Source organism: Vidua macroura, chromosome 7 (genome assembly GCF_024509145.1).
Source record: "Vidua macroura isolate BioBank_ID:100142 chromosome 7, ASM2450914v1, whole genome shotgun sequence".
NCBI lineage: Eukaryota > Metazoa > Chordata > Aves > Passeriformes > Viduidae > Vidua > Vidua macroura.
The window spans coordinates 26,089,409-26,100,128 of record NC_071577.1 but is presented as its reverse complement, the minus strand read 5'-3'; positions in this window follow the sequence as shown (position 1 = coordinate 26,100,128).

The following is a 10,720-nucleotide window of genomic DNA, read 5'->3' as shown; positions in this document are numbered from 1 at the left end:
TAAAATGAACAATTTTCAGCCCAGATTTATCCAGTCAATGTTTAAGAAATACCAAGGACTGTGTTTCAATTAGGAGAATTTTTTCAGGAATCCTAAAAAATGAAGAGTGGGAACCACACATTGTTTGGGACCAATCAGACCATTTGACTAGGACCACAGAAGAGGTCAGGGAAGCCCATCATGTGTGGTTCAGGCTTGGACTGGATTAGCAATTGCCAAGCAATGTTAAACACATAAGGTAGGAGCAGCCAAAAATTAGCAGTGGACAAGTCGATATATTTGTGTTTAAGGCCTAGTGTATGGTGGTTCTGGCAAAAGCCAGCAAGAAGAATGAGATAGTGACTGTCTTCATATTAGAACAACTCATAATGAGTTTGATTCTCTTAGTTCCTGTTGTCTCTGACTTTCTCCCTTCTCTTGCCCCAGAAAGACCTTGGTAAATTACCTATTTCAAGAGCTGAGCAGGTCTTGAGCATCAACAGTTAACACTGCAAGTCCTCAACAAGACAACAGTGATCAAGAGAGAAAGGAAGGGAGAGGGATTTGTGTCTGTAAATTGCAAGGAGATACAATACTCATCTTTCACTTATGCTCAGTTTCAGGTTTCTGTTAAACAGCATCTGATACCTTCAATTTTCCATAGGTGAATTAGCCAAACAACAGACAGACAATAGAGACAAATTGGCTAAGTCAGAAAACATTAAATGAAAATGAGCTGGCCATGGGAAGGAGGGAGGGGAAATGTTGAGAAAGCCTTTATTAGTAAGTGATTCTTCCTTGAATTTTTTTACTTGGTTTCCAGGTAAGCTTGGGAACTGACAAATGAAGGCGGTGTCCTGGGAAATCTTTACAAGAGATTATGTATTCTGTAGCCCTTTGCAATTACACGTGCACTGTATAATTTCAGTCTCTTTGGGCTGGGTCTGTATTGGGGTACATTTTTCCTCATCACTGGTGAGTAGGGACCTTCCTTTGGGTCATTGTTTGTGATGCTGAAGAAAAATACTTCTTTCTCTCTTTCTGTGTTTTTATATTGAGAAAATAAATCAAAGTAGGTCAGATTGTGTTGAGTTATAGTGTCAAGATGAAAGGGTCCCTACAATAACCCATCACCTGAAACAAAACTTTGTCTAAAGTAGTGATGTGCTCAGGCCTGATTCTGAGACTTTGGAATTATTCCAAGAGTGATACAAGTGATAAGCTATTCTTTAACTCTTCCCCCTAAAATAAATGTTCTAAGTGTTTCCTGAAAGGTTGTTCTCAAGGGACTTAGTCTCATGACTGACAAAAGAGAAGGTGGAAGGAAAATGTTAGGCATTCTGAAAGGCTTTCTACCCATCATGTCAGAAGAAAGCAAAGCATGACCTTGATAGCGTAAATTAGGGAAAAGGGTGGGAATGCAGCCAAATCATAAGGAAGCATAAATATACAATTATGCCTTTAGTGTCCTCTACGTTTTTGGTATTTTATTGTTTCCTGGCTGGTGATGAGAAAATTAATCAGTGATGGACATACTAGATATAAGTGAAAGGGAGGGATTTGTGTCGTCAGTTTTTTCCTTGTGAGATTCAACCAGATGCCTTGAAATCTTGATTTCTTTTTTAAATATGAGGTAATTCACAAGACAGTTCATCGCTGCAGAATTTTCAAACTAAAATGTGCTAAGTCAGGAACTTAAAGGGGCAGCCAGATCAAAAGTACTGACAGCTATTTAAATAGAAAACAGTTATGTCCATCTGTGTAAGTCCTGAAGCTTTGAGACTGGTGGGAGAGCAAAACAGTCCCTATTTACCCTGTTCATAATTTTTTCCCTTGGCATCTACTATTAGCCACTCTCAGCAGTGATGCTATGGAATAGAAGGATCCAGTCTGACATGGGTTGTCTGTTCATGTCCTCTTGTGATACAAAAAAAAAAGGTTGTTGTTTGAAGCAAACTGCCCTATGTGACAATGACAGTGCTTTAGAAAATGCTAACCAGCCATGACTGTAGAAAAAACATGAGATGGTCAAGACCAATTAGACATCCCTCTCCAGTCTCTTCTTGGAGGAATGCAAAAACCTGTGCCTTGTGATCTGCACTCCAAATCTCATCTCCATTGTGATAATAATACCAAAAAAAAGAAAAAAAAGCCTGTTTCCCTATGTTTTTGGGACACTCCTTCATGGAGCCATTGTCACCACAAAGTGAATTTTCTTGGTCATTGACTTCTCGCTCTACTGTATCTATGTCCTTACAACTGTTCAACATTTTTCTCTTCTTTGGTTCAGCCACTGAACTCAGAGGGGGCACCTTATCCAGCACAGTTGTCACTGAAAGGCACCAAAATCCTCCCTCTCCAAGGATATAACTGCCTTGCAGCTCAAGGCAGGACTGTGGCTTAAGCTGAACAGATTTGAAACTGAACCAAGCTCATCAGGATCCTGCATTGTAGAATATCCGTCAAACTTTCTGATCCACTCTTAGAGCCTGAGCTCCCAGCAGAAACTCCTTACATCCTGCTGACATTTCCCTCAGGAATAAAACTTCTTGAGGTGTGAATTCCAAAGACACAACCACCACTAGACTGCAATGAGAGTGTCCTCTCCAAAATGCAAACCAGCACAAGGAAGCTGAACTGGGGCATCCATCCAATGGAGTGAAATGTCCTCCCTATTCAGTTCATGCCTAAACAAGCTGACCTAAAACCTTCTGACCCTGGCAGAGACGTAGGGTAGATGCTTTCCAAGCCTCAATAATTGGCAAGCAGTATAACCATAGGAGAAAAAGCAGTTTAAGTGCCTCTTGGCGATGGTTGAACTAAGCTCAGTGTAGTCTGACTGTTCAGCTGAGCTTCTCTGCCTGTCCATCTGCATTGATTCAGGTCTCAGCTCAGATCACAATAACACCAAAATCTAGCAACTTATTTGGCTGTGAGGTAACAATTTCTTTGGGAGGACTCATTCTTCCTGGGAAGGATCTTCTTCCACAATTTCCTAAAGGAAGCTAGGCTTGAGCAATTGTATTGTTGGTATTTGTATGTGCCAATGTGCTCCCCTCCAAACAACTGTCAAATTTGTTGGCCAAGTGATAGAGTTCTAAGAGATTTTTCTGAGATATAAACAAAAATAAGCACCCAGAGAGAGATACAGAGAGATACGTGGTAGCACAAGTTCATATGTTTAAATTAGAGTCCTGAGAACAGGAAAAGTTTCAAACAGAGGTCTTCATTAATCAACAGGCACAAATCAGTGGGAATCCAGGCATCAGTAGTACTACATGAACAAATAGTTTGTTTGTCCAGTGTTTCTTCCTTTCTTTTTTCTTTTTTGGTTTGAATCTGTACGGCACCTAGCATGTCGGCATACAGAAATACACTTGTAATAACACAGCGGGAGAGTTGGCATGCAGAAGGGATCATGAAGAGGGAAGAAACCATCTTAGCAGGCAGCTTCTTCATTTTACATCAGTTTTTAATGTCAGGCCAACTCAGGGTGCAGGGGTGAGGGAGCAGAAAGTGAAGAGAAAAAAGAAACAAATGAAAATCCCACAACCCCAACAACAGAAACCGCAGACAAACCAAGAAAACGGCAGCATGTCCAGGGAGTGCTTGCTCCTCAGCTGAAGGGCCTGTTTTCATACTCATCTCTGTCTTGTGTCCCAGACTCACGTCGCCTCTGAGGCTGAAATACTGGTTCCTTATTCTGAAAATCGAGTCTCCTGGGCTTTGGTAATATTTTCCAGTTTTTCTAAGGTGTCTGCTTTAATTAGTAAGGAAATAAGAAGACAGACTGACTCCATGGGCACAGAGATTGGTTACCACATACTTCATAGTGACTATCCAGACAGAATGAGAAGAAATGAAGCAGAGATTAATTGACCCAGATTGCCTTTGTAAAACAAGGTGGGAGGGATCAGGTAGTGATTTCCCAAGCATTGTCCAAGGAGGAGGCATAAGCAGGCAGGCAGTGTGAACACCTCACACTAGGGCTTGAAACCATTCTTCAAAATCCCCTTGCCCTTCTGCTTTTCTCTGCTGTTCCATGCAGAGAAAAGCAGAGAAAGAGAAAAAAAAAAAAAAAAAAAAAAAAAAAAAAAAAGATGCAGCTCCATCCTTCTAATTCCCACCTTCCCCAAAACCCCCACTTGGTTTTAGTTTTTTGTACTGCTGAAGGGTGTCACATGTACTAAACAGCCCCAAAGTCTTGACTTCCACAAACCTTGCCTTGCACAGCGCAGTTACTTCTCACTTCTTTTATTTTCTTTTTAATCCTGTTTCTCCCTTCTATCCCCTAGGCCCCCTCCCACTCTCTTTCACATTTATCCCTTAATCAAATCGCTATATGCTCTTCTCAGCAATTCTTCTCTAAATCCCTCAGGCGGGTTAGAAGCCCCCTGAGGAAAGATCTTTTTTGGCAACTGAATTGAGATAGGAAAGAGGTCCCTGACAGAAGCATATTCCATCCCAGAAAGTTTTTAATCCTTCCAGATGCTTTGTCACAAACTGTGCTTTTATGCTGGTGCACTTTTAAAGGCAGCCAGGATATGTGCAGAGGTCAGATCACAGAGCTGCTCTGGAAAACTCTAAATTGCTCTCGCCTTTGATTCTTGTGCTTTAAAACCACTCTGAAGTTTAAATAAATGGATTAGAAATGAGTTAAAGAGCAGGATGCTTAATGCTTATGCTTAAATCTATAGCCTCAAGCCACGGCACTTTGGGCGGCAAGATCCTGTTAAATCTCACCAGCTCAGCAGACTCTGAACAAGTCAAGGCTTGGATGTAGATGTCTGTGGAGAAACAAGGTGAAACAGACCAGAGAGGTGGCACTGGTCCTCCTACAACAGCACAGAAGGAAGCCCAAGGTAGTGAAATGGGTAGTGGGACATACACTGGAACACCTTCCAGAGAGGGCACCAGCACCACAGATATTTGCTATTAAGACTAAGCTCTGCCACCATTAATTTATTTAATTTTTTTTTTTTTTTTGGTCTCATGATTTCCAGACTTGTTTCCAGCTGGGGAAAAGGAGGAGTGGTGGGCTTGATCCTCTCAGGAGACTCAGCCATCTTGAAAGACCATTCTGCTTCCCGTTGTTTATTATTGTTGGATGGTGAAAGGACAGCTGTTATGTTACATCCTAGAGGTAGCTGCACTTCCAGGGCTGGATGAAAGGATCGCTGTAAATGCCAGCTTGGCAGCTATACTGGCCCTCCTTGGGGTAGGCCTTTACCCCCTGCTTCTGGTGTGGCTTTGTTCTCTGAGAGAAGAGCAAAACATTTTGTAGCTGCTATTGAAAAGGGTTTCTCAACCTTTTAACATAATCCCTGTTTTAAAGAGGAGGAGTTGAGTCAATGAGAAAGTAAATCACTTATGAAAATCACAGAGCATTATTGCTGAGTTTCTTGCTATCTCTCAACCCTACCCTACCTGAGTGCAGCATCCCTACTCACAACTCCTTTTTTTTTGCAATATGAGACTGATGGTATTTATTTCTGGTTCACACTAAGACACCAGGAGTTGAAAGAAAACCATCCACAGTGATCCAGCTAAGCCTTTGGAAAGACGCATGACGATGAAAATCCTGAATTTTGGATGGTCACCATACACCTCACCACATGTATAAGAACAGTCCAACTACAGAGGGAACAAAGAATGGGTTAGCTTGGCTTCCAGAGCTCACACACTCTTCTCTTTGCAGCAAGCTATAAATTATGCAGCATTTAAAGATGACTTTCTAAACCCCTGGCTTTAAAGCTTATTTATAACTCCCACACTGATATTTTTCAGACTCGTGACAGCTCCCACCTTCACAAGCTGGGGACATGCCAAGCACCTGGCCTTTTCTATAATGGCCCGTTCTCCCCAGAAAGCTCCCCCCACCTCTTTTTTAAGCAATGCTTTGGATATCTCAGGGAGATTTTATTTATAGCAGAGACATAAAAAGCAAGTGGAAGAGAGTGAGGATGGTCAAAGGGAAAGGTAGCAAGTGTCCTAAATGTCTGACAAATGTCATAGGACATGCTGGAAAAAAATAAGGCCTTGGGAGCAGCCAAGATCTCTTAGTAATAATTTATATAGGAACAGCATGATTTCATGTAAAGCAGGTTAGGCTCAGACCTAGCCAAGATGGAAACTTATGACTAAAGGGGATCACCTCAGAGAAATTATGAGGGAGGTGGTACTTGTCCTTCCCAGAAGGGGCTAAGCTGACCATTGGCAAAATCAGGGGTATGTGTGGGTGACAAGGTGGCAGCCTCATGTTGGCAGACACTGATCAGGATCTTGATGGGGTCTGTGCAACTGGTCCAACTGGTTCTAGGACTTTGCTTTTTTTGTTTTGTTTGTTTATTTAATTGATCTCCCAATGCTAGAGAGCTCACTCTTGGGGGAAGAGCCATGTCTTGAACTGTAGCATGGATAGTCTTTAGTAGCCCTAATGCTGTCATGTGGAGTGAAGTATCTCCCACCACAGCTCAGTCCTTGGGTTCTGGCTTATAGTCTGGCCTGGCTCTGGGATTCCCTGTAGGAAACAGGAGCTAAGATACTGAATCTTACATAGAACAATAAACACTTGGCATACAGAAAAATGTCTCACATCAGCCTCCTTTTTGGTAGGGGAGGCTGTTCCAGACACATGCTGTTACTTCCAGCTTCAGAAGCACATCTAGGTATCACAGTCAAGAGAAAGAGCTGCCCAGGCTATGCCTCCAGCCTGCAGGAGGAAGGTGATTCCTGAAAACTGAATATAGCAGGGAGTGAGCAGCGTCTTACAGCAATCCAGTTCCTCAGGATTTGTTTGTAGAAGAGACCTGTTTCCCCCTCTATTCATTGCCATGGCTTCAAAGCCTTGGAATGTCTTTGGCTCCCTGTGCAGTAGCGTGAGGCAGAGCCCTGCAGTCTCAGTGGGGTTTGCTCCTTCTCCTCGCCTGAGGAACATTTCTGCACCCCAGGGCAGGTGTTTATATTGCCAGAGGAAGACAATTCAGCTTTGTGAAATCTTTGAAGGTTTTGAATTTTTTTTAAATAAAAATGCCTGAAGCTGGATAAGCATTAAACAACAAAACAAAACAAAACAAAACAAAACCCCAAAAAAACCCAAAAAAACCCAACCAAACAAAACAAACAAAAAAACCCCAATATGCATGTGAGGCATACTTGTGTCAGAACATCTGTTTTCAGCTCTATGCTTTCATTCATATGTCTCCTCCTCTCTTGTCTGAAGTGACCAGTAGGTCTCAGAGATCAGAAATCTGGCCAGAGAAAAATCTTGCTTGAAATTGCTTTGTCTTCCCTGCAAAAATGTCCCAGGCTTTGGAGGAATAGCACTTTTTAGCAAAAGTAAATTTAGTCAAAAATCTCTGACCACCTTCAGTCTATTCTCAGTGGCACCAGGCACTGAAGGCAAAACAAAGACATCTTGGCAAAATTACACCATTGAAATTGCAGGCAGAAGAGCTCAATTTAACACCCACTAATTGTTGCACAATAGTCACAGGAATAATCGGAATTTGTTAATTAGATGCATGCCAATGAGTAATTCAAGACTGGTTTAAATAATTATTCCTATCTTCCCAATAGGCTGTGGTGGTGATTAGCTTGCTGGCTGTTTCTCTTGACTGTTCTGCTTCAAATAAAAAAAGAGGTGAGAGACATCCATGCAGTGAGCCATGGCACTCCTAAATGAAATCCTGCTCCCAGGATACTGAGATCTGCTTGCCAATGAGTGCTGTGAGTTGTTGCTTTTAACCACAGAAACATCAGAGACAGCAAGGTGGACTGCCAGAAAGCTCTTGGATCAGTGCCGTGCCAGTGAAATTAAACTAATACTTTTTACAGTGTTTAATTCCTGAAGGAAGATGTAAGGATGACAAGTGCCACAAATTCAAATCCTCCATTGTAACCACAAGGTAAAAAAAAAAAAAAACAAAAAAACCAGACCAGCGGCCAGAGAACAAAACTCTCCTCCCTGGGACACAGCTAAATTCCTTGTCCCCTAGCCAGAAGAAATGCCCTCTACTGGCTCAGAAAGACGTTTTTTTCTTCAGTTTCACCATAAACTTGCCTATTTGCCACCTTCAGGTCTCCTAATAATTTCTCACCCTCCTTTGGTTAGCTCTCTCAGTGCTGCTTGGTTCATGTCATGCTTTTTTTTGGACCATGGGAGATAACCTCAGGAAGGGATGGAAACAGGACCGTGGAAAGGAATTCGTGTAACTGACCTTGTGAACGCTAAACAGTAAAAATTGCACCCCAAACACAGACATGTGGAAAACCCCCTGAAAACAAAGCCAAATTGCATTCCATTGTATGATCTGCTTAACTAGCCTTGTGAAGGAAGCAAGAGAAATGCCCAAGTATCAGAGGAAAAGATGCTTTGCTTTGTGCTGAGAACATTATTCTTTTTCAAGTCATCAGCAGTCACAAATGTTTAATATTTCTGTCAGTCTCCTTGTGTACTCTAGGGAACTGCTGCTACTGAAATAGCCACCTGATGGAAAACAGCAATAGTCGAAACTGGTTCTGGGTGGAAAATAATCTGTAGGATTTGCTTGGGGAGTAAGGAAGGCAGCACACAAGCGGGAGCCAGGAAACACACAGACTAGTTTTTTTGACAAAAATGTAGGCAAATGGCTGCAAGTTCTGAGACAGTGCTTTTGTATTTCCCCTCATAAAATATTACCTTTGAGCACTCCAGAAGCCCCTTGTCTGCATGGCACTAAAGCATTTGTTCAATGGTTGGGATGTGGGAGCAAGGGCAGAGGTGCAAGAAGGCAACGTTAGAGGCAGAGGCGGCCTTGTTTGCTCAGTACACAACCCCTCTGTGGAGCGGGCAACTTTGCTGCACCAGCAGACCCCAACAGTTTATGAAAAACATACGAACACCAGTCATTGCTTTCCCTTCATGTTCCTGTTCCTGGGGCAAGTTAGAGCCCCACAGATTATGCTGAAGCTGAGTACCATCCCCTGCTCTTATCCCCATTACCTCATGTTCTCTGGTGGCTGCTCTTTCTGCCTTCTATCTTGCAGCAAGGGAACCAAGGTATTAGAAAATGTCCTCCCTCTTAAGCCCTAACAGAGACATAAGTCTAGTCTCTACTCAGCATACCTCATTCCTTTGACAGAAGTATTTCTTCTCTCAGCTGCTCCCTGCTCATTTACACCCCTTTCATCATGATTTCCCTAAATTACTGCTGCTAACTGAGCTGCCTAGGCTAGGAGCACACACAAGATGAGCTCCCTGTTCAGTCAATGGGGAGAGACCAGGACCTTCTGGCAGTGCCTTGGTGACCTGGGTAACCCTCCAAGGGTTTCTCTTTTTGTTGACTGCAGAGGGAGCTGAAAGCCAGCAGGATGCCAGCTGGTCTGCCTGAGGTGAGATAGAGCTGTACCATTGCACGGACAGGACAGGACACTTCAGGCCAAGCCATCCAACAGAGCAACATTTGAACAGCTCACGAGAATGCAACTGCTCCAAGAAAGCAGCAGAGATGAGGACACATGAAACTGACTCAAAGCAGGGGAAAACGGCGATTGCCCCTTGTTGAAATTTATGCTTCTCTTCTTACACTTACGTAAGGAACCTGAAGACAGCCAAGAACATGGAAAGCAGAGGTTCCCCAGAGACAATTGCAATTCATGAAGCTTCAGTGGATTTTGTTAGCACTGAACTCACTACCATGGGACTCAAACCTCTCTCTTGTGTTCATCTGTACTGCAAGAGTAGTAATATGACTTTCCAGTTTCTTATGGCTCCTTGTATTGCCATCCATTGCTCCCTCACTATCACTGAGGAAGCACTTGAGCAGAACTTCACCAGAACTGCCAACCAGAAAAGATACTTAAGGGTTCCTGTATGACACTCAAGGTTCAAAGGTTTCCTTCAGCCTAGGCTTGGTCCCAGTCAAATGGGAGGGTTTTTTTGGTTGATTTCTTTGGAGTTTTTTTCAGGGTTCAAAGACCAAGACTTCACCCCCCATCAAATAAAAAAGCACAATAACAGTCTGGCCCACCTCTTTTATGGGATCCTGGGGTAATTACCTACTCACTTCAGCTGCTACAGCTCTGCACCTGGAGACCCCAGAATACACCAGTGGTTTCACTGCTGCTCAGGATTAACTCCTTGTTTCCCAACTCCCTTCACTGCCAGCTGGTTTGTACATGGTGCATATATGAATATTGGGGGAGTTTCTAGTCCTACTTTAATACTGAACACAAGTTGTCCTGTAGAATGCAAAGAAATTCTTCCCTGAGCACTCTGTTTCCTCTGTCTTGATTCAAAGTTGAAACTAGATTGAACAAAAATTAAAAGAAACCAAGCACCAACTACTTACTGGCCAAATAATGGACAAAGAACTCAGGCATCCTGAGAGGTACAGAACCAATAGAGGTGGAAGAGAAGGCTGATAGACACAAACTGTCTGACATAATGGTCTAAAGAAATATTATAGATCAACAGGGAAGAGAACATTTTTCTTCTATGAATCAGCATGGAAACTTTTCTGTAGATGTTAATGCAACATGTGCTTTGCCTAAATACCCCACAGACTTCTTTAATTTCTAATTTCTGTGATCCAGAGGTGTAAACTGGGTTGTTCTTCTCTGTTTGATCTGATATATCCAGCCCTTCCCTGCAATATCTGATTGTCTGATTCTGTCTCTAGTTTAAATGGCTACAATAATCCTAAACAGAGTTCTCTGCATTTCAGCAGACACAGATCATGCAGTTGTGACGTTTTTGACA